This window comes from Alligator sinensis, unplaced genomic scaffold, assembly GCF_000455745.1.
Source record: "Alligator sinensis unplaced genomic scaffold, ASM45574v1 scaffold412_1, whole genome shotgun sequence".
Taxonomy (NCBI): Eukaryota; Metazoa; Chordata; order Crocodylia; family Alligatoridae; genus Alligator; species Alligator sinensis.
In genome coordinates, this window is record NW_005842474.1 from 560,080 (window position 1) to 582,907 (window position 22,828).

A 22,828-nucleotide genomic window follows, 5' to 3' on the forward strand; every position below is an offset into this window, starting at 1 on the left:
ATGTGAAGTAGAAATACATTTTAAAATGGCAAAGTAGACAGAAATGGAATGTTTTAATATGTCCGGAGGAAAAATGTCTTGCTCAAAGCACTTGCTGGCTGTCACTCTTCCCAACCCCAACTCTTTTTCCCACTCAGATGAAATAGAGAAAGGTAGCTGTGTAGAAACACTGTTGCAACATTATCAGAAAGAGGAAAGCAACAACAGAAAGGACAGAGCTGCATGTTTACATCAAGTAAAATGATCTTTGCTTTTACTTTGAATGTTTGATCCTTCTTAAATGCCCGGGGGGGGGGGGGGATGTCTATTAGCATATCAACAATCCCCAGCCAGGTTGCAAAATAGTCTCGCTTGATCCAACTCCCACCATCTTTATATTGACTAAAATATCACATTCTAAAAACCTAATGCACCAAGGTGTGGAGTCCTGGCTTCAGTGCCAGTTGAGAGCAACCAGTACCTTGCAGTATCTTCCTTTATGTACTTAACAGTGGGCACATCTACATGTTCATTAATGTGCTGTAATTACAGTGCATTAAGTTTAGTACCTGTAATAGAAGATACTAACTTAATGTACCATAGTCAACGCTACTGTGCATTAGCGCAGATAGACGCTTTTTTGTGATGTTAATAAGCATTAGTCTAAGTGTACTGCGCATTAGCACAGTTTTTGCCAGCTGTGCTAATGTGCAGTAAGATTAGTCTTCTGCACATTAAGTGTCTCTTGTAGATGCACCCAGCATCACCACATTGCTCCTTAAACAACTTAAACACAGCTCTCTGCCAATACCAGGTCAAGCCTTTCAACTGCGAGAAAGATTTTCCAAAAAATATAAACAGACTAGTTCTAACCTTTGTTCTAACAGTGTCCAAGTCTGAGTCTCTACACAAGCTGTAGCAAATGTTGTTATTTAACTCAGATTTTCTCTTTGTAATCCTAAAAATACCAACAAGGATAAGAAATCACATACATTTATTTTGATATTTTCTGTTCCAATCTCTGCTCTCCATTCTAATGCAGTTGGAAGAGACATGTCTGTGTTTTTTTTTCCTAAGTAGGGTGAAATGTAACTGGGTTTCAGGTTGGAGGGAAGCTCAGGTGCACAAAGTATCTTGCTTATTTAGAAGTAAGTCCCTTTTCTATTGACTTCTTCCAGCCCAACCCTTCCGTTGCTACTTTTCCCTCAAATCTTGCACAGAGAATACAACTTCTTTGCAACATTTTGATTGTTAAAACTATTCTAGCAACCATAAACTTGGGGAAAGCAGTTGCCAATGTATACTGCTTTCTTTCAACCCTGCCAAAGGTTCTTTCTTAGCTAAGTGGCAAGTTTATGTTTACTGGGTTCTCCCTGCAGGATCACAAAATGCAGCAATAACAAAGCAAGAATGGAGTCCCTGAAAACATTAGGCTTTCATAAACAGGTTGTATGAGCTTATCATTCTGTTTACATTCCAGCTTGCAATTTGAAACTCTTAAGTGTTTTTGACAACCATGTGAATGTCATCTGCTCATCTTTCTGCAAGTTCAAAAATACTAAGGAAGACAGCAGTAAACTCCTGTTCTCTGTGCACATCTACATGTGCACCCAACTGCACAGTTGTTACTGTGCAGTCATTTAGCACTTGCTTTAGTGCTACCCTGCTGTGGAGTTTTTTTACTCTGCAGCAGCACACACGTAGATGCTGACCTGGCTGGCTAGAGCATGTGGGTGCTTCCATGCAGGGGCTGCCTGCCGGCTAGCCCTGTGCTGAAACATCCTTGTGCCTCAGTTATCTCCTCTGTAACACACTAAGCTAGGTCAGAGCATCCCCAGGCTGGTAGGCTGACCTCTTGCCCCAGCTCAGCTCAACGTGCTGCAGTCAAAGTGCACATGTAAATGGTGTGCGTGGGATCTTCCTGGGAGCAATAAACACCAGGGTTTATTGCTGTGCATTAATGGCATGTGTAAACACACCCACAGTAAAATAAGGTTGAGAGCTTCTCTGAAGTGAGGTGACTACAGATAATCCAGAAGGTATGCACTAGGCTTGTGCAAAGCAGCAAGTATTCTATTCAGCTGATTCGAATCACTGTCCTGATTCAATTCAGCTGATTTGGATTAGGAGATTCAGCCGACAAATCAGGCCAAATCTCCTCTGAATCAAACAAGCAGTAGCAGCAATGGTGGTAGTGAGTGCCCGCCTGTCCCACTATGTATGCCCTGCCCGGCCCCAGCGTCTCAGCACTTAAAAAAAAAAAAAAAGAGAAAGAGAAAAAAAGCCCTGCACTCACCAGATGCTGCAGTGGCCATCCAGACCTCTGGAGGCTCATGGCAGAGCCCGCTAACACACACACAGCAGGGGGCAGTGGGGATTGCCTCCCCCCACCTGGCATCCATGTGGCTACTGTTGCATTGTGAGGGTGTAGCGCAGCTCGGCAGGGTAGTGTTGGGTGGCACTGTCCGGAAGCTGAGGCCACTCAGGCTAGTGCTGCCAGGTTCTGCGTGACTGCTGGAGTTGCCCCAGCTCCGGGACAATGCACAGTGCCCTGCTGAGCTGCGTTGCACCCGTGCAATGCGACAGCTGCCATGTAGGTGCCAGGCAGGGGGAGCAATCCCTGCTGCCCCCTGATGCTCTGCGCTGCATGGGGGGGCTCTGCCACAAGCCCCCAGAGGCCCTGATTGCCACTGCTGCAGCCAGTGACTGTGGAGCTTTAAAAAAACAAAAAAAAAAGCCCCACACTCATCGGCTGCAGCAGCAATCGGGGCCTCTGGGAGCTCATGCCAGAGCACCCTGCATGCAGCACAGGGCAGCAGGGGGCAGCAAGGATCATTCCCCCCACCTGGCACCCATGCAGCAGCTGTCACATCATAGGGGTGCGGTGCAGCTCACCAGGGCCCCGCATGCTGTCCCAGGTGGGAGGGGGCCATCCCTGCTGCCCTGCGCTGTGTGGGGGGGTTCTGTCATGAGCCCCCAGAGGCCCCACTCACCACTGCTGCAGCCAGTGACTGCGGGGTTTTGTTTTGTTTTTTTAGAGTGCTGGGATTCTGGGCACGGGTGGGAATGGGTGGGGGATGGGGTTGGGTGGGGGTCCCCCCATGGTCCCCCTTCCCCCTCTGTTGGCTACAAATGTCCAACTCAGGATCCTTAAAATTCTGGTTTATTAGGCAGATTGAAACACTGTAATAAGTTAAATCATAAACCTTGGGGCTGGTCCCCACACACACACACACACATGTACACACATGCACACACACAGTAGCAAGCTACAAGAGTCAGGTATACCTATCCTACAAGTGCTGGAGTCTGCCGTCGATGGCCAGTCGAGGCTTCTTTCAGCATGGTGTTATCCTCCAGAAGGGGATCGCCGGCTGGTCCTTCTGGCTGGACAGGTCTGGTCGAGTTGGAGATCAAGAGGGCACCCCTAAGGGTCACTTCACTGCTTTTTATCTGTCCTTGGCAGACTTTGGTGACTCCCCAGTTTTCAGGTTTGCCCAATACAGGGGTTGTTGACCCTCGTGGGACTTCCCCCCTCGGTAGCTACTGGATGGCATCTGTCAGCCCCAGGGGTCATCTGCATGCACGTGCAGGTTTGGGAGTCCATTGATGAATTTTGAATAGGGCTCTGGGAGCGGTCGATGTGGAGATATTCAGGCCAAAAGTTGGTCCCCAGTGTTGATTAACTCAGGCCAGGGCTTCTAGCCCTTGATCAGTGACATTTAGAGATTTCCTGGTTGTTACATTGTCTTCTATTGAGTTCTTCCGTTGGTTGATCTGTGGTTTCCTTAGGTGTTTACTAAACACATTTATAGTTGAAAGTTGAAAGGTGCGGAGTATAAAATATAAGCTACAAATGCCATGGCACACAAATAGATAAAAATACCAAAATACATGGGGAGATACAAAATGCACACATACAAATTTTAAAACATAATTCCTTATCTTAAAGTGAAAGAAAGAGGAAGGAAGAAAAGGTAGAAAAGAAAAAACATATTCAAAGAGGGGAGAGCAAATGCAGGCAAGAGGAAAAGGGGGCTTTCTGCTACACCTCTTCCAGCCCCCCCCACCCCTACTTACTGGCACAGAGCCCGGGTCCAGTTCTCTGTGGCGATGATCCGGGACCACCTGAATCTCATAATCAATTTGGAGGCTTCCGAGTTGATTCAGACCTTTTAATGGGTCTCCCAATTCAATTCAGATTTGGAGATTCAGCCCCCAAATCAGGCCAAATCTCCTCTATATCAAATTGACTACCAAAGCTTCACACAGCCCTAGTATGCACTCATTGCTACAGAGTTAATATTATTAGGTACTGTTCCATGAAACAGCCTAGATTTATATACATTATAGTTGATAAGAAATAAGTTAATTATAGGCTGAAATTCTTTTGTTTAGTGACACAAGGCCAGGGGGCCAAAAACCAGGACATGCATGGATGCCTGTCCAGGAGTGTTTACTTGTGAATAAACTGCTCCTGGATCTAATGCACATGTAGATACACCCACAGAATTTCTTTTGCAGCCTGAGACCAGAAAGGCTCAATGTAGCCTTCAGCCCTAGAAGATTAGTCCCCAGAATCCTGAAAACCTCTGCAGTTCTTCCTTACCGTATGCTTTTTGCAGGCTTATTTGGCACAGGGGAACCAATCCAATGCTGGCAAAGGGCAGGTTATTCTATGACAAAAAAATCCCATGTATTCTTGATGGAAACCATGACACAGAAATCCCTACCCACCTACCACAAAGAGCCCAGTCCTCAAGGAGAATCCACAAAATGGCTTCTCTAAGGTTGTGAAGGTGGTATTGAGAATAAGCCTATTGTAGAATTATTCTTCCTCCAGCCAAAGTCAGTTTCCTGCGCTCACCAATTTTTTCCTTCACTTCATCCATGGAAGGAAAGGATGGTAAAATACCTTTGTGAGTGTTATTTTCAAACTTTGAAGAGAATGGAATGCACCTGGGGCATGACACTTTAGGGTCTGAAAAAAAAATCCTGTTTAAGAAACCTTCCACCTACATGGATTGAGAAACACACTTCCTATTTCCAAAAAAAAAAAAGTAATGCATACAACCAATAGAGTCAACAGTTCTGTCAACGAGCCTTCATGAAAGGCCTATTAACAAAAGTATGCCAAAAGACAAAGCCTGTGCTGCACCTTTTCCTGCGTGTGTTCCTTTTGCTTTCAGGGAGGATTATGTATCTTCTAATGGAAGTTAAGGCTGTAATCGATTCCAGTGAAGCTTTTCTGAATGGCCTTTTTTTGGTGATGCGCATGGTATTAATTTGCAAGGCAGGTCAGTGAAAGGAGTCATGTGTTGTGCTTCACAGTGTATCAAGGGGACATCCTGCTCCAAGTCTTGTGGGTCTAACATTCCCACCTCCCACAAAGAATATATATTTTTTAAATCATTTAACTCAGTTCATAGGACCTGCTGTTCCTTTCCAGCAGAGGCATTAAACTTACCGTGTGCTCTCAGTCAATTCTGGGCCACTGGGGCTCTTTACATGCCAGATCCAACCCAGGACACAAGGAAGCAGGAACAGCAGCAACTCTGGAGCACATGGTGGCAGCACGGGATACATGGCAGGAGCCAAGGTCCAGGGACCGGTGGCTGGTGGTGAGGGAGGTAGGGTCACATTGTCCCAGATGGAGGAAGTAACCAGAAGGCAACCAAGGTTGTGTCATCATTTTCCCTCCTACTGCTAACTGCCATGTCCACTGGGGCCTGAGAGTCCCAGATACTTCAGCGGGCTACTTCCCCTAGACACACTGGCGCTAGGGACAGACATTACACATAAACTAGTTGAAGTGATCAGAAACTGCTTCAACCTGTAACAGAACAGATATTCAGTGCACATAAACCAGTTTCAAAATGGCCAAAACCAGGTTGAGATAAACCTGGTTAAATGTAGTATCAGACTTAACTGATTTGGCTCAAACCAGTTTATGCATTGTCTGTCCCAAACTGCTTGCTGGTTTAAATTAAATCAAATATCCCAGCATCCTGACATGCTCGCTGGGCTGGGCTCTCTGCTCCACAGCAGGGCTGGCCCTGCCCCTCTGCTCCCTAGCTGCAGCTTCAGCAGAAACTTGCAGGCACAGCAGCATCTGCCTGCTCCCCACCCACTCCCCACTTTCTGCTAAGCAGGCATTGCCCCATCCCTCACAGACAACTCTCAGCATTAGCTAGCAGACCACATACTGGCTACCTCCAAGCTGTGGCACACAGGACAAAGGCAGAACCAACAAATAAATGGCAATGTCCCCTGTTTTCTTAATAGGGTGATAGACACTGGGTTAGGGGTGATAAACATTCCCTGCTGAGCTGTTCAGGATGGGGGGAACCCCTCCCTAATCACAGCATCCTCAGGGCCTGGCCATGCCCCCCTCAGCTCAGCACTGTGGAAAGGAAGTGAAGGCTACTCTACCGCCCCCCAGCTTCTAGCCGGAACCACTGCAGGCATGTGCTTGCATTTCTGGAATGTCTGTCTAGTTACAAAACTTATTTAGCCTAGCTAGGTTAGACTAATGCAAAGATTGAATCAATTCAGGCTCAGGCTTTTTGAATGTCTGTCCTTAGCCTGGTAGTCCAGCAGGCCAGACAGATCAGCTCTTCTGGCTGGATCTGGCCCATGCACTGTATACTTGATACCACTGTTTGATAACTCATCTGGATAGGGACGATGGAATGGCCTTTAGTTTTATAGTAAGTCTTCCTTTATTTTTATTTCTGTTCTGTTAATATCCACCCAAAGTAGGTAGGACTAAAATGACCAGGGATCCTGGTTTTCTCTGCTTAAAAATAGCAAATTCTCCAATTTAAAAAAAATTGCAAATTGTGTGAATAAAAAACCTAAAATCTGTGATTAAAATGAAACGTTGCTATATATACAGCTATCAGTTGAACACAACATTTTTCTGATATATTTACCATTTTAAAGCAGTTTGGAAGCCTACCAGTGCCTCAAACACTGTAATAAAATAAATTCTAAGTACCTATACATTTTGGGATTTGATTTGGGGATTTTTATCATCCAAAATCAGAACTCCCCCTGCCCCCTTTGCTCACCAAGATGCAGGTCCAGGCCCCTCAATCCCCTCCCACAGCCATGCTGCTGCCCCTCTCCACCCACAGCCCCCTGCCCCCCAGCTTCCAGGGCTATAAGGCCAGGGACCCAGGTCTGCAGCCCCCGCCCCGCAACAGTGCCCAAGCTCTGCCTGCCACCATGGGAAGCGGCAGCTCTTGCAGCAGAGCAGAGCCTGGATCCCCCTCTACCACAGGTGACACAGCCAGAGCAGAGCCCATGCAGGGGGCAGGTACAGGTTGCCCCTGTCCTGCTGCCCTCCCCCACAGCCTCCATGGTCCAGCAAGCAGGACCCAGTGCAGTAGGGCAGAGTGGAGCTGGGTGAGGAAGCTAGAGGACACCACTATGAGACCCGCACCACTATGTCAAGGCACCCCCTGCCTGCCTGGCAGCAGTGAGGGCCATAACTCCACGCCACCACCCCCACTGCTGCTAGGTGGGCACAGGGCATTATGACAAGGTGGCATGGGCCTTGGGACGGCAAGGAGCTTCCCCACCCAGCCCCACTCTGCCCTGCTGTGCTGGGTCCCTCCAGCTCGGCTGTGAAAGACCTGGGGGAAAGGCAGCAGTGCAGCAAGCCCAAGCCCACAGCAGGCAGACCACATCCACCCCCACTCTGCTCACAGATCTGGGTGGTAAGTGGGAAGCCAGCCCTACCCCCACCCCTTCCCACCACCCAGATGAGCCACCCATGGCTCTGTCCCACTCCCCACCTGGCCCCTGGAGCTGCACATTCTGGCCCTATGCCCTGTGCCCCACACACTGCCAAGGCTGGGCAGCAGCCCCAGACCCAGTCCCAGCCCTCCCCAACTCCCTCCCTCCCTATGGGGGCCTCAATCCTGCCCCCCCCCGCAACCAGGCTTACCTGCTCTCCAGGCTGCATGGCAGTCATGTGCATGTATGAGCATGCACACGCACTTGGTGCCTCCTGCCTGACGGATCTCCAAATGAAAACTCCACCTTTTTCCCAGTTAAAAGGGAAATCCATAAATTTTTCCATTTTTCCAGCAGGAAAGGAAAACCTGGATCCCTGAAAATTACTTTTAAAAATGTCAAAAAGGAATCTCGTAGCACTACTCAAACACAGTTAAAACCTCCTATATTCCAAGAGACCACAAAACCATCCTTCCTCTTCATTGCCTTTACTCTGCCCAAGCCATGCAATGTACCCCTACGATGTTGTGACTGCAATGTAATGTAGTCATATCCAAGCTTGCCAGACTACATACTGCAAGCAGAAAAGCCACTGTAGCCCACAATTCGGCATGGGCTGAGGAGGTGAGTAAAGATTCAAATAATTGGATCTTTGCTACCACATCTCTTAATGCTTGCAGTACCAACTAGTTTAGGGCTAGCGCAGTGACATCTAAACAAGCAGCAGTCACACCTAGAGCAGAAACCCACCTTTATTGTCTGTCTTACACTCCCATCTCGTCACCTTTTTCTATGGAGATGCTCTTTTCCTAACCTGATCTTCCAAGCCCCAGTATTCCTTTCAGGTCTGTCAAGCCTCTCCTGAAACTGCTGTGAATGTAAATAGCAGACAAATAAAACGGAATATGAGTGACCTTTTAGAAGTTTGAATTGCCTAACTGTGTTTTGTGTTGGTCTGAAAACATAATGTCTAGCAGAATTCCTTTTCAGAGGCAATAACAATAAGGACTTTCAGTCTCCTTTGTTGCGGTCTGTACCAAAGGCTGGTGTTTTAAATAATCTCAACACAGTGCAGAAGTTACAAATTAAACAATATATTTGCTTTGCAAAGTCCTCGGTCCAGATGGCAATGAAGGGTCAGGAAAGTCCTCTGTTATTTAGATGGTAATTAAGAATCAGTGAGCAAGTAGATTTGTATGTTAGGTTTTTAAAAAAATATCAGTACTGTGCATATTTCCCTGTTTCTCTCCCTGGTTTTCAGGAAAAGCCTTTGACTCACCTTGCTCTAGGTGCTCAGTGACAACTATACTCAAACTCTTCAGTCCTCAAATTGACACCCTAGGGACAGAAATTACACCTAGATCAGTTTAAGCAATCAGAAATTGGTTTAAATCTGTAATATAAAAGAAGTTCAGTGCACATGAACCAGTTTCAAAATGGCCAAAACTAGTTTAAGATAAGCCTGATTGAATGTAGTATCAGACTTAACTGATTTGGGTCAAACCGGTTTATGGAACTTCTGTCTCAGACCCCTTCCTGGTTTAAGTTAAATCGGAGTCCCCCAGCATCCCAGCATGCTCTACAGCCCTGGGCTGGTCTGTACTCTGTGCTCCAGTGGAGCAGAGCTGGCCCCACCTCTCTGCTCTTTAGCCTAAGTAGGGACTGGGCATGGCCAGATATTGGCCCTGCATGGCCCCCTAAGGTGAAGGGGTCAGGGAAGGTGTTTATTCCTTCCCCTGTCCCACTGGCATGGCCCCCAGAAGCCCCTGTCAGGCATTCCTCCCCCCCGCCCCACCCCACTCGCTGCTGGAGCAGCAGGGGATGTGGCCAGCCCCAGCAGCAGCCTCAAGCGAACAGGGGATGGAGGCAGGTTTAATTCCTCGTTCCCTCCCCAGTCCACATTCGCTTCAGGCTGTTGCCGGGGCTGGCTATTCCCCCTGCCACTTAAGCGGTGAGCGGGGCAAAATGCCTGACAGGCCCTGGCTGGGGTCCATGATGGTGGGACTGAGGGAAATTAAATCTCCCTCCATCCCCCATTCACTTGAGGCTGTTGCCAGAGTGAGCCATAGCCCTTCCGCTCCAGCAGCCAGTGGGGGAGTGGGAGGGGGAGGATGCCTGACAGGGGCTGCTCCACCCTGGCCAGGCAGACCCTGGCTGGGGTCCCCCAGGGAGAGAGGGGAGGGAGAGGGGAATAAACCCCCTCCCTGCCCCCTTCACCTCAGGGGGCCATGTAGGGCCAGCGTCTGGCCATGCCCCCACCCCTGGCTGCTCTGCCTCGGCCAGGTAGACACTGGCTCGGGTTCATGCCAGTGGTACAGGGAGGAAGGGAAGAATTAAACCCCCCTCCATCTCCCCATTCACTATGGTTGCTGCCAGGGCTGGCCACACCCCCTGCCACACCAGCAGTGAGGGAGAAGGGTGGGAAATGCCTGGCAGGGACTGCTTCCTTATTCCCCCTCCAGGAACACCCTCACTGGGGACCATGCAGGCCAGAGTCAGGGTTTAAACCCCTCCCCAATCATACTTAGCCTGGCCACACTCCCCCATCGCCTCAGCTTCCCTCTAGCTGAGGGCCTGCTCTAGTGCCCCTTGGTTCTGGCCTGAGCCACTGTAGGCATCTGGTTGCATTTCCAGAATCAAAAGTGAATGTCTGTTCACTTGCTTGCTGGTTCAAGAGTAACCTGCAAAGATTGAATTGATTCAGGCTCAGGCTTTCTGAATGTCTGTACTTAGTCTAGTGGTGTGATCCCCTTGGGCATCTTCAAAGTGAGACAATAGCTCCATCATGGGCTGAGATCCCTAGTTCAAAGACTTTGTCTTTACACAGTGAATTGGTTTTCTTGTGGGTGATTTTATCTATTTGAAATCCTCAAAAAAATACATTTTTATGGGTTGAAGTGAAATTGCAGTGTGCTAGAAATGGTACTTTTTAAGGCTGTATCATCTGGTAGTGGCTACTTGAGATACCTATGGAAATTCAACAATGGAGTCTGTCACATAGTATAACATGTGTGGCATAGGAAGTTTTTTCACTGACGAAGATAAAAATAAGCTGAGTAAACAAGCCTTTTTTTCTCTCACAGCCAACTTTATGTCAAACACAAGAGAAAAGCAAAGGCAAGGAGTGTTCGTCTTTGTAATGGGCAAACATGTTTCTATCTTCTCAGGCCCATTTATCACCTTTTCACTCTAGGGCTAGGGACAGACATTCAAAAAGCTGGAGCCTGAATTGGTTCAACCTTTCCAGGTTAGTCTAACCCGCCTAGGCCGAACCAGTTTGTAACAGGACAGACATTCTCCTTGGACTGTGCAAATGCAGGCACATGCCTGCAGTTGCTCAGGCCGGGAGCCAGTGGAAGGGGTGGCGCTACAGCATGCCCTCGGCTGCAGAGAAGCTATGATGGGGGAGGGGCATGGCCAGTCCTGGCTGAACTGGCAAGGGACCCAAGCCAGGTCTGCCAGACACTCCCCCCTTGCTACTACCACAACAGGGCACCATGGCCCCTGAGGCAGGGCAGAGAGGATGGTTAGTCTCCCCTCTACCCCAACTGGCAGCTGGGCCTGCGCACCACTGCCACCACACTCGTTCCCTGCAGTGCAATAGGCCCCCTGCTGTCCCCTCTGCAGGACGCCAGAGAGAGGAGGAATAACCCCTATTCCTGCTCCCTCCCCATCCAAGGGGCCCTGTCTAGCCATGCCCCCAGCCCACCACTGCAGTGGGAGGGGGAAGGGCCCTTGTTGGGGGCAGCAGCCCCTGTCATAATGTCAGGGAGCGTAAGCCTGTTCCCAGTGCGGGCGCTGGAGTGCTGGGTGGGCAGCGCTGTGGCAGGCTGTGCACAACAGAGCATCCAGAGCAGGCCAGAGCCCTCCAAGCGCCCCCAGCACCTCCGTGCTCTGCAGCAGCTCTGCCGGCCCAACGGCATGGCCCCCACCCAGAATAGGCTTGTGCTTGGGGAAATGGGGATGGGGGCTGGTGCCACAATCACAGGCACTCTCCCTCACTGCTCCAGGGGCTGTGTGGGGGTAGGGGTGAGGCCAGATGCAACCTGCAGGGATGCTGGGGTGGGGGCAGAAAGAGGGGTTCTCCACTCTGCCCCCGGTCACTGCAGCAGGGTCTGCCCAGCCCAGCCACAGCTGCCACACAGTCTGCACTTGAGGCAGCATCCCTTCTTGCCAGGAGGGGACTGGTCCCAAGCACAGACTGAGTGACAGCTGGCCCAAGTGCAGACGAGCACAGATTGAGTGATGGAGTTGGTCTGCAGCCACTCTGTCTGTGCTCGGGGCCAGACCCCTCCCAGCAGGAGGGGATGCTGTGGCCAGCCACTGGAGTGGTAAGGTGGGAGCTACTATGACTGGGGCAGCAGTCCCTGTCCCCATTTCCCCATGCGTGAGCCTCTTCCCAGTGGGGGCCACACTGTGGGACCAGCAGAGCTGCTGTGGAGTGCACAGGACTAGAGGAGCTTGCAGGGCTCTGGCCCTCTGGACACTGGTGCTGCAGCGAGCAGCACACCTCAGCTCTGCCAGCCTGCAGCACAGCACCCCCACCGGGAAGGGGCTCGTGCTCCCTGATATTATGACAGGGGCTGCTGCTCCCTCCCACTGCAGCAGCAGGGCAGGGGCATGGCCAGACAGGGCCCCTTGGGGGAGGCAGAGATGAGAGCTTTTCCTCCTCCCTCAGGCATCCACCAGAGGAGACAGCAGGGGGTCTATTTTGTGGCAGGGAGCAAGTGTGGCAGTGATGGTGTGCGGACCTAGCTGCCAGTGGGGGTAGAGGGGAGACTAACTCTCCTCCCTGCCCACCTCTGCCTCAGGAGCTATGGTGCTCAGGCCCCTGCTGGGGGGAATTGAACCTGTCCCTTGCCAGACTCCCACCCCTGCCTGTCCCTACTCTGGCTGGGGAGAAGAGGGGCGGGGCCACCCTGGCTGGGCTGGAGCAGAGAGCCCAGTCCAGAGAGCATGCCAGGATGCTGGAGGAGTTTGGTTTAACTTAAACAAGGAAGGGGTCTGGGACAGACATTGTATAAACCGGTTTGAGCCAAATCAGTTAAGTCTGATGCTACATTCAAACCAGTTGTCTTAAACCAGTTTCAGCCATTTTGAAACTGGTTTATGTGCACTGAATGTTTGTTCTGTTACAGGTTTAAACCAATTTCTGATCACTTCAACCGGTTTATGTCTAACCTAGAACAATAGAGGATGTGGTCTGCAAACTGACTATCCCCCATGTTGTACTCATTTAAAGCACAGAGATGCTTGAGAAAATTGACAAAAAAAATTGTCTGAATCTGACAGTTCAACAAAAGTGAAACATTTTATGAGGCCACAACAGTTTCAGAAAGTTCTATCAGCTACCAAGCAGGTTTCCAATGGAACTCTGCCTACCAGAGGGATTTTTATCAGAAATGTGTTCATTTTTCTGCCAGCTCAGCCACACATTTCCTTGGTAGCTCACCTGATGGCCTGCTAGGGAGTTCAAGACTTCTGATTTCTGGAATTCAGCAGTGTGCCTGGCAGACTGACAAGGAACCAGAGTATGGGATCCCCTGTCCTAAGGTACATAGCCATTCAGCAGCCCAGACTCCAAGCATTTCACTGCTCATTTCCTCTGGGGCAGAGACCTGCATGCAGATTGCCCTGAAACTAGGTTCCATCCTTTCTCTTTCAATTAAAGGGTTAGATTACACATGCAATGAGATATTCTTCTGCAATCTAAGGAAGTAAGCATTGCCTACAAAAGTGTATGTATGCCTTTTTCAATTAGTTAATCTATAAAGGTGGCACTCTACCCTAGCTTCTGCCAAACCAAAGAAAATGAAAATTGTCATTGTACTACTCATACCAGGGTCCTCTCCATACACACACATAGTTTAATTAAGTTAAACCTGAAAAAGGCAAAGGATTGTTTTCTTGGGTTTTATGATTTCTACAGAAGGTCTAAGAGATAAACTTAACCAATATATCACTCTTATACTAAGACCCTCCTGAAAATAAAGTTGCACTGATTTAGCTACTTTTATTTAACTAAATTGGTGCGATTTCTCCCTGTAGACTAGCCTTTGGGTCCCCAATCCTGCACGTGTTACCTACGGATGGATAGTTGCATGAAAGCAGTTCCTCACAAAGTACATACACCTCTGTGTTGTAGTAAGAGCCTGCCCAAAGGGAACCCCTGAAAGATTGGATTCTTTACTTATCTTTTCTTCTCAGTTGCAAACATGTTTTACAGCATTGTTCCTCTTGCAAAACTACTCTCCAGAGCAGGTTATTGCAAATGTGCACTTTTACTCTCAGGTCTGGTGTACACATACAAATATGTGCATACACATGCACACGTGAACACGTGATTTAGTTAAACCAGAGCAGCCTTCATATATGGATACTCTACATCAAATAAACATTTGCTTATGCTGGATAAATTTATCCTTGTTTTTTTAACAGTAGAAGTTCTGTGTGTAGACAAATAGCCTTAAATGGATGTTTAAACTGTTTCATTCTCATTGCATTAAAATATTAAGATTAATTATTATAAAGTTCTAGGTCCCGTTAAGAAATGTTCTGGGCGCCGCACTTCAGGAGGGATGTGGACAACACGGAGAAGGTCCAGATGAGGGCCACTCGCATGATCGGGGGGCAGCAGGGCAGGCCCTACGAGGAGAGGCTAAGGGACCTGAACCTGCTCAGCCTCCGCAAGAGAAGGCTGAGAGGGGATCTAGTGGCCATTTACAAACTAGTCAGAGGGGACCAGCAGGCATTGGGGGAGTCCCTGTTCCCCCGAGCACTACCAGGAGTGACTAGAAATAATGATCACAAGCTGACAGAGGGTAGATTCAGGCTAGACATCAGGAGGCGCTACTTCACTGGCAGGGTGGCTAGGACCTGGAACCAACTTCCAAGAGAAGTGGTGCTGGCTCCTACCCTGGGGGTCCTTAAGAGGAGGCTGGATGAACACCTCGCTGTGGTCATTTGACCCCAGCGCTCTTTCCTGCCATGGCAGGGGGTCGGACTTGATGATCTGCTCAGGTCCCTTACGACCCTACAACCTATGAAACTATGAATGTAATTCAATCTGTATTTCAAAAGCTGCTACACCTAGAACCAACAGTTTATAATCTCATCTAGTGCCTAAATTGTGAACGTGTTTTCATTTAAATGAGGAAAACATGTTGCTGAAAGAGTGGTCCGTAGTAATTTACAGTTTGAGACTTTAAAAATGATTTAAACACATAAACAGTAAATCTGAGTGCAGGAAGTGATGCACAAGAAGGCTTTTGTTTTCTTTAACGTACCCCTGGGTAGTTAACACAAAGGTAAGGACATAGATACAAAAGGAAATCTGTTTCTTCAATAAAAAACAATGTGTACAAATTACATAAACATACACTGTAGTATTCACTCCTGACTGCATCATCATTTACTCTTGTGCAAAGAGTTTCATACACTATATAGACTAAAAAATGTTTTTTTTTCCCATTAGCTTAATGAAAGTGAACATGCACACACACCATATTCACTGCCCATGCAGATAAAGTATGACACCTAGGCTAGGGAGACATTACACATACACCAGTTTAAGTGACCAGAAACTGGTTTAAGCCTGTAACAAAACAGACGTTCAGTGCACATAAACCAGTTTGAAAATGGCTGAAACCAGTTTGAGATAAATCTGGTTGAATGTAGTATCAGACTTAACTGATTTGGCTCAAACTGGTTTATGCAATGTTGATGCAATGTGTTGAAAAAGACAATCCTTTGCCTTTTTCAGGTTTAACTTAATTAAACTATGTGTGTGTATGGAGAGGACCCTGGTATGAGTAGTACAATGACAATTTTCATTTTCTTTGGTTTGGCAGAAGCCAGGGTAGAGTGCCACCTTAATAGATTAACTCATTCAAGAAGGCATCAACTTTTGTAGGCAACAGCTTACTTCCTTAGATTGCAGAAGGATATCTCATTGCATGTGTAATCTAATAAATAAACCAGTTTGGCTCAAACTGGTTTATGCAAGACCCCTTTCTGGTCTAACTTAATCCAGAGTCCCCCAGCATCCCAGATGCTTTGCAGCCCTGGGCAGGGCTCTCAGCTCCACAGCAGGGCTGGCTCTGCCCCTCTGCTCCCTGGCTGGAGCTTCAGCAGAGACTTGCAGGCACAGCAGTGGCTGCTTCCTACCCCAACACCCCCTGCCTTACCAATCGCTGCTCAAGCAGGGATCCCTCCCTCCTCTCTTTCACAGCACAGACCTTAGCCATGAGGGGCCTGATTCTTGTTGTGGCAGTGCAACCTTGGCCCCTTCCCCACCATGCTCCCTGAGGCACAAATGCAGCCACCGGCAGCAAGCCAGGCAAAGATCCAGACCCCAGTGCAGCTGCTTACAGCCTCACAGCTGCCTGCTACAAACAGCCCAGGCTCTGTGCAGGCTCCTGCTACCTCTCATGGAGCCTGAGCTGCTGGCAGCATGGCTTTTTTCTTCCCTGCCGTGAACAGTCTGGGCTCTGGGCAGGCTCCTGCCACCTGCTGTGGAGCCTGGGCTGCTGACAGCAGGACTTGTAGCCTCCCCACCACCTGCTGTGAGCAGCCTGGGCTCCATAGCGGCTGTGGCTGCATGCATACCTTGGGCGCATGGCAGGGAAGAGGCCAGGCTTGTGCTGCCAGCCACCCAGGCTTCAGGGTTGTGCTGCCCCAAGCCTCTTCCCTGCCATGTGCCCTGAAGCATGCATGCACCCACCACCGAGACAGGCCAGGGCTCTGGACCCTAATGCACCAGTTGCGGCTTCCTGAGTGCTTGTCACAGCCAGCCTGGGCTCATCCTCCCCACCACCTGCTGTGCACCCCCTAGCTTCTAGCCTGTGCCACTGGATTTATGGGATGTCTGTGGCTAGGGATAGACATTTAAAAAGCCTGAGCCTGAATTGATTCAATCTTTGCAGGTTAGTCTAACTTAGCTAGGAGAAATCAGTTTTGTAACTAGACAGAATCTCAGAAATTCAGGTACATGTCTCCAGTGTCTCAGGCTAGAAGCCAGGGGGTGCTAGAGCAGACCTCCCTTCACTTGCACATAGCTGACTTGAGGGGGCATGGCCAGGCCCCAGCAGGACACTGTGATTATGGAGGGGTCCCCCCACTTGATAACAGAGCATTTATCAGCTCTGTTATCAGCATTTAACACCCCATCAGAAAACAAAGACTTGCTCATTATAAGCTCTTCTTAAACAGCTTTTTCCAAAGGAAAATTGCATACCAGGCTCTGGCTTCTTTACTATTTATTCCATCCAGGAAGAGCACATACCAAGTGCAGATGCTTCCTCAGCCTGATGAAGGGTTTTTAAGTCCAAAAGCTTGCTAAGAAAATTTTTTCCAATTATTTAGCTGGTCTAATAAAAGATATTAGATTTACCCAAAGAACCTTGGCTGCCTTTTCCAAAGGAAGGAATGTAGGAACATTACCATCTGACCTGCTGATTACCTCCAAAAATCTTTAAGTGTACACTGTCCTATCTGCCTTACACAACATTAGCTAGCATACCACATGCTGGCTATAGTCTGTGCTATGGGAGAGAGAAGGAAGGGATCTCTGCTTAAGAAGTGAGGGGCGGGGGAGGAGGGGGGCATGGGGAAGGCAGCAGACCCTGCTGTGCTTGCAAGTCTCTGCCAGAACTCCAGCCAAGAAGCAGAGGGGAAGGGGCAGCTCTGCTGTGGAGCAGAGAGCCCTGCCCAGTCTAGCCCAAAGAGCATGCTGGGATGCTGGGGGTGTCTGGTTTCGCTTAAATCAGCAAGGGGTCTGGGACAGATATTGCATAAACCGGTTTGAGCCAAATCAGTTAAGTCTGATACTACAGTCAACCAGGTTTATCTCAAACCAGTTTCAGCCATTTTCAAAGTGGTTTATGTGCACTGAACATCTGTTCTGTTACAGGGTTAAACCAGTTTCTGATCACTTAAACCAGTTTATGCGTAATTTGTGTCCCTAGCCTGTGTGGTTACAAACCGGTTTAGCCTAGCCATGTTAGACTAACTTGCAAAGATTGAATCAATTCATGCTCAGGCTTTTTGAATGTCTGTCCCTAGCCTGAGTCTTCTGTTGGAGAGACTGATGTTTGCCTCCCACTGAAGGAGTGCATGGGAAGACCATTTCGTAAACCCATGGTATTAATAGAGATACTAGCTAAGTACAGGCAGTCAAAAAGCTCAAGGATGAACCAATTCAATCTTCTCATGTTAGTCTAAGCTGCATAGATTGAACCAAGAAGCAAGTGAACAGGCATTCACTTTTGATTCAAGAACATGCCTACATGCCTACAGTGGCCCAGGCAAAAAGTTGGGGGGCACTAGAGTATGCCTCCTCGCTCAGTTGGAGCTGATAGCTTGGGCCAAAGGTAGCCTGCCCACCTTGCAAGGGGGTGGTTTTCAGGGGAGATAGAGAGCATCCTGGGATGCTGGGGAACTATGAATTAACTTGAATCTAAAGAGGATCTGGGACAGAAATTCAATAAACCAATGTAACCAATCAGTTAAGTCTGAGACTACATCCATCCACATTTATCTTAAACTAGTGTCATGCATTTTGAAAGCAGTTTATGTGCACTGAACATCTGTTATGCTACAGATTTGAATCAGTGTCTGATCACTTACACCAATTAATATGTAACTTCTGTCCTAACCCCTGTGTCTGCCACCTTGTGGCTTGCCTTCTGTATAGCCTTCATAGTGGAAGCTTCCTGACTGCTAGGTGGCAGAAAGCATGCAAGTTAATGCTGATGGATAAGAACTGATTCCTTTGCAAAAAAACTACAGGCTTCTGTAGAGTTAAATGCATTGTCCTTAGCACTTCTTCCTAAATGTCCTCCTCCCAACAACCACGTCCCCTACCCCCCACTCAAGTTCATACTGTCTTCTCCCACAGTGGGAAGTCTGGGGAAGTCTTCATGGAGGGGCAACTGTGGAGTTTGGGGAACTGGTGACCCTTGCTGCAGAGATGGCATATCCCTGCTCATCATGTTGCTTTGCTGAGATGCTCAGGATCTGTTCTTCCCTGCGGAGGTTGTAATGCATGACCCTAAATCCTGGGTTAAAACTTGGAATGTGTAAATATTGCAGGTTGGTTCTATAAGTAGCAAATCCCATAAATAAATATATTACACTTGTAATCCCTTCATTCAGATTACTGAGATTTATGAAACCATATATTTATTGTAGTTTTTTCCTATGAAAAAAATTTGCTATTAGAGCTGATACTAAATAAACGCATTGGTGAAGGATACAGAAAACCAAGTGAATGGTTTTAACATGTCTGGTATAACACTACATTTCAGGGGTCAGCAACCCCTGGCATGTGTGCCAGAGCATGGCATGAGGCCATTTTGCTCAGTGCACAATACAGCTGGCCCGAGCACTAGGCCTTTCACAGTGCTGAGCTGAGGGGGACATGGTCAGTCCCTGGCAGGATGCCCTGATTAGGGAGGGGTTCCCCCTCCCGAACACCCCAGCAGGCAGTTATAACAGTGTTTATCACCCCTAACTCAGTGTTTATTACCCCATCAGAAAAAAGGCTCTCTCCATTAGGTCAAGCTCATCTTAAACTGCTTTTCCAAGAAAGGAACCAGTTTCCCACAGCACATACTGTAGCTATCATGTGGTTTGCTAACTAATGCTGACAGGTGTCTGTGTAAGGCAGAGGGGAGTGGGGAATCCCTGCTTAGCAGGTAGTGGGGAGGGAGCAGGGAGAAGCCAAGCCAGGCAGATGCCTGCAGTCTGTGCCGGAGCTCCAGCCAGTGAACAGAGGGGAGGGGCCAGCCCTGCTGTGTGGCAGAGAGCCCAGCCTGGAAAGCGTGCCAGGATGCTGGGGAACTCTGGTTTAACTTCAACCAGGGAGGGGTCTGGGATAGACATTGCATAAACCGGTTTGACCCAAATCAGTTAAGTGTGATACTCTACATTCAACCAGGTTTATTTCAAACAGGTTTCTGCCATTTCAAACTGACTTATGTGCACTGAACATCTGTTCTGTTACAGATGTTCTGTTACAGTGTCACGGGATGGGGTCCCTAAGGATGGCCATGGTACCCCTAAGGCCCCTTGACTGTGCCAATTCAGCCCAGTGGACACCCTCTATTCTCGCCCACCATGTTTTGATGAATTTATGATATAGGGAGACTGCCTTCACATCCCATTGGATATGGTCCTGATGAATTTCCTCAACCCCGTGGTTTCCTGGACCCCTTGTGGGTCCCATTCCAAAACAGATGTTACAGGACACCCCAGCCTTATGGGCTATATGCATGGCTCCAACCGTCCCTTTACCACACCCCAAGCCTCGCAGATGGCACTGACACTGTCCGGTCTGGGCCTTGCTATGAATCAGCCCCCTTGTCCTCTCTGGGCTCTCAGCAGCCCTGTCTCTGCGCCCCTCAGCATCGGGGTCTGTGCACCCCAAATGCCACACCCTCTCTGGCACCGGGGTCCCCACGCTACAGTGGTGCCCCAATGTGGCCTCCTCCTTCTGCAAATAGCCTCACCCAAATCACTGGTCTTATAAAACGGCAAACAAAACATAATCCCCTGGGCTATAACATAACACAAGCTATATAAAGGTGTGCTCAGCCCCTTTACATTACCCAGAGCAGAACTTAGTCAGGCCTCTTGCCTTAATTTGCTCTAGGAGGGCTCCTTCTCCCTTGGCCACCAGCAGAGAACTGCCTTCCTGGCTTCAGCCCTGGGGTTTATATATGAGCCAGACCCTGCCACTTCTGGTCAGCTGACCGCTGGCAGGTGTGGGCCAACTAACTCATTCTGGCTGTCCTGGTAACCAGCAGCTGGGGCTCCCAAATCACTGCTAGGGCTCTCTCCCTAGCAGTTTCAGCCCTTTAAAGGAGTAGGGCACCTAAGTGCTCTGTGACATACAGGTTGAAACTAGTTTCTGATCACTTAAACTGTTGTATGTGTAATGTCTGACCCTAGCCTCAGAGGGAAATTACAAGAACTCAGATACACTTTCCTTGACCCTAATCAGCTATAAACCTTCTATTATTATTTATTTATATTGCGGTCAAAGAATGGGTTCCTAGTGCATTAAAGAACTGCAACGACACACATAATAACAAGTAATCCTTGCCTGAGAGAGCTCACAACTGACCCTACTGACAAGATAGAACAGAATGTGTTGCACTATCTGAAAAACTGCATCACAATTGCAACCCAGACTCTCTTTGATTCTCCATTTGTGGAGTAGGAGTCCACATTTTCCATGAAGTATCTGGATGCAATTCAGGGAGGACCAAATCTTTCTCAGTAGGTTAAATCCTGGCTGGGGAACTGTAGAGTCACTAACGATGTATTTCTGTGGCAAGTTAGTATTTGTCCAGGCTTCCCATTGGGGAAGAAGATGACAACCTTCTCGTGGTCTTCCCTGTTACATGCTAAAGCACAACCAATGTCACCAATTCAATGACTGAACACCTGAAAAGGGCCTCCCAATCAGGATTACAACGCCATTTTATTTAAGGCCCTCTTTGCTGTTATAAGTCTATTCAAGGGGCTAGGGCTGGCCAGCAGGCCCTAGGCTCCCTCTCCCTTTCAGTAATGGGGAAGAGGCCCCATAACAGATAACAGGACTATCCATTTATTATACAATAATGTGATACAATGGAACAAATGATTTAGATGGAATGTAAGCTGTCATGATTCAGGGCATAAGCCAAACTATAGGGAAGTCAGTATAAAATGTTATAAGTTAACAGTCTACTAACTGTCTATGTTAACTCTTCCTTGGAGTTACATAGTAGAGGCAGAATACAGGACTAGACTTGAGTCTGATCCAGTCTGGAAATTTCTGTTTCCTGTACTTAAAAACATGCAACTGAAAATACAATAAAAAACAGTGATAGGGCCTAAGCCATTACTGAACTATTATGAGGGCTTTTTGTTTCATGCTGTGCCAGGAAATAAATTCTATCTGAAATATTTTTAATACATGTAAGCATGTATTTGGATACATGTAATGAAATTCTTTATCAGTCCAATAATTACTTTTTTGTTTTCATATCTGATACTCCATAACAGTCATTGTTAATGCTCTTTGTTGAGCAGAACTCAGGTGGAACCAAGAAAGTGACATTAGCCATCTAACCCCCTGTAACCTGCTGCTCTTTTGTGGAAATGATCCGGGTGTTCAAAGAGCAAGGGATTTGTTGCAATCATTGGCTTGCCACCTGCTTGAAGCATTCAGCTCTGTCTAGCACAATAATGCTGGCCAGCTTTCACAAACAAGCACACAATAACATTTGGATATTTACAGCTTATGTGAAAAGTATGGGGAAGGCATTTACTATGCGTTTCTAGAGCAAGTCAAACCCATTAATTACATTAATTCTCATGTTCAGCTTCAAAAGGAAAAATATAGCTGACTTTTGGGGTTGGCAACCGCAGGAACTGGGAATTGTGTTTGTTTTTTCACTTTACAATTATATTTGAATTATCTGGATGGGTTGATTTTTTTCTAACTGTATGAGTAGCTGTGCATTTAAACTCCTACAGAGATCCATAAGATATTGATACTTGAGAAAGGTGCTCTCAAGTGGCTTCTTAAAGGCATTTGGGGGCCTATCGCCAATGACTTCCCACTGATGACCTGATTTCTACAGCAGTTGCATGCCTAAATACCTTTAAGGATCTGGGCCTAAGTGACTTGTAGGATAGAACTCTGACATTCCTCTCACAGAAATGTCTTCTCTAGTTTTTAAAATTATTATCATTGTTACTGCTGCTGCTGTTGTTGTTGTGATTATTATTATTCCCCTAAAATAAATACTTTGGGATTAAGGCAGGCAAGACAAAGATACTACAACCAACAACCCTGCATACTTTGGGATTAGGAGTCACTAGTACTTGAGTAACAGTCTGTTGTACTTCAGTAGATAATACTCTTGTTTATAACAGACCCAAAGCAATTCTCCAAAACCACGATCTTTAAGCATTCTAGAATAAACAACAATATTTTCTTGCCTGTAAATATTATTGCTGGGTACAAACTCGAAAATATTCCAAATGTGATACTTTGCTGCTTGTGTCCTGCCAGGAGTGCTTAGCATCTTTGTGTGTGGGAAAGGGGCCCAAA

The 22,828-nt window shown here is 47.8% G+C and overlaps 1 protein-coding gene across 4 annotated transcripts in view; it reads left to right on the top strand.

Annotated features, from left to right (window-relative positions):
- CUNH4orf19 (chromosome unknown C4orf19 homolog) overlaps nt 1–22,828 on the top strand; it is an 87,717-nt gene that overhangs the window by 14,627 nt on the left and 50,262 nt on the right. The window contains exon 1 of one of the 4 annotated variants that reach the window (XM_025212597.1): nt 18,694–18,813. The exons of the other annotated variants lie outside the window; for them this stretch is intronic. The gene's annotated coding sequence lies outside the window, so the exon portion shown is untranslated. Of the gene's footprint in view, nt 1–18,693; nt 18,814–22,828 lie in introns of those variants that run through there. 4 annotated transcript variants of the gene reach the window in all.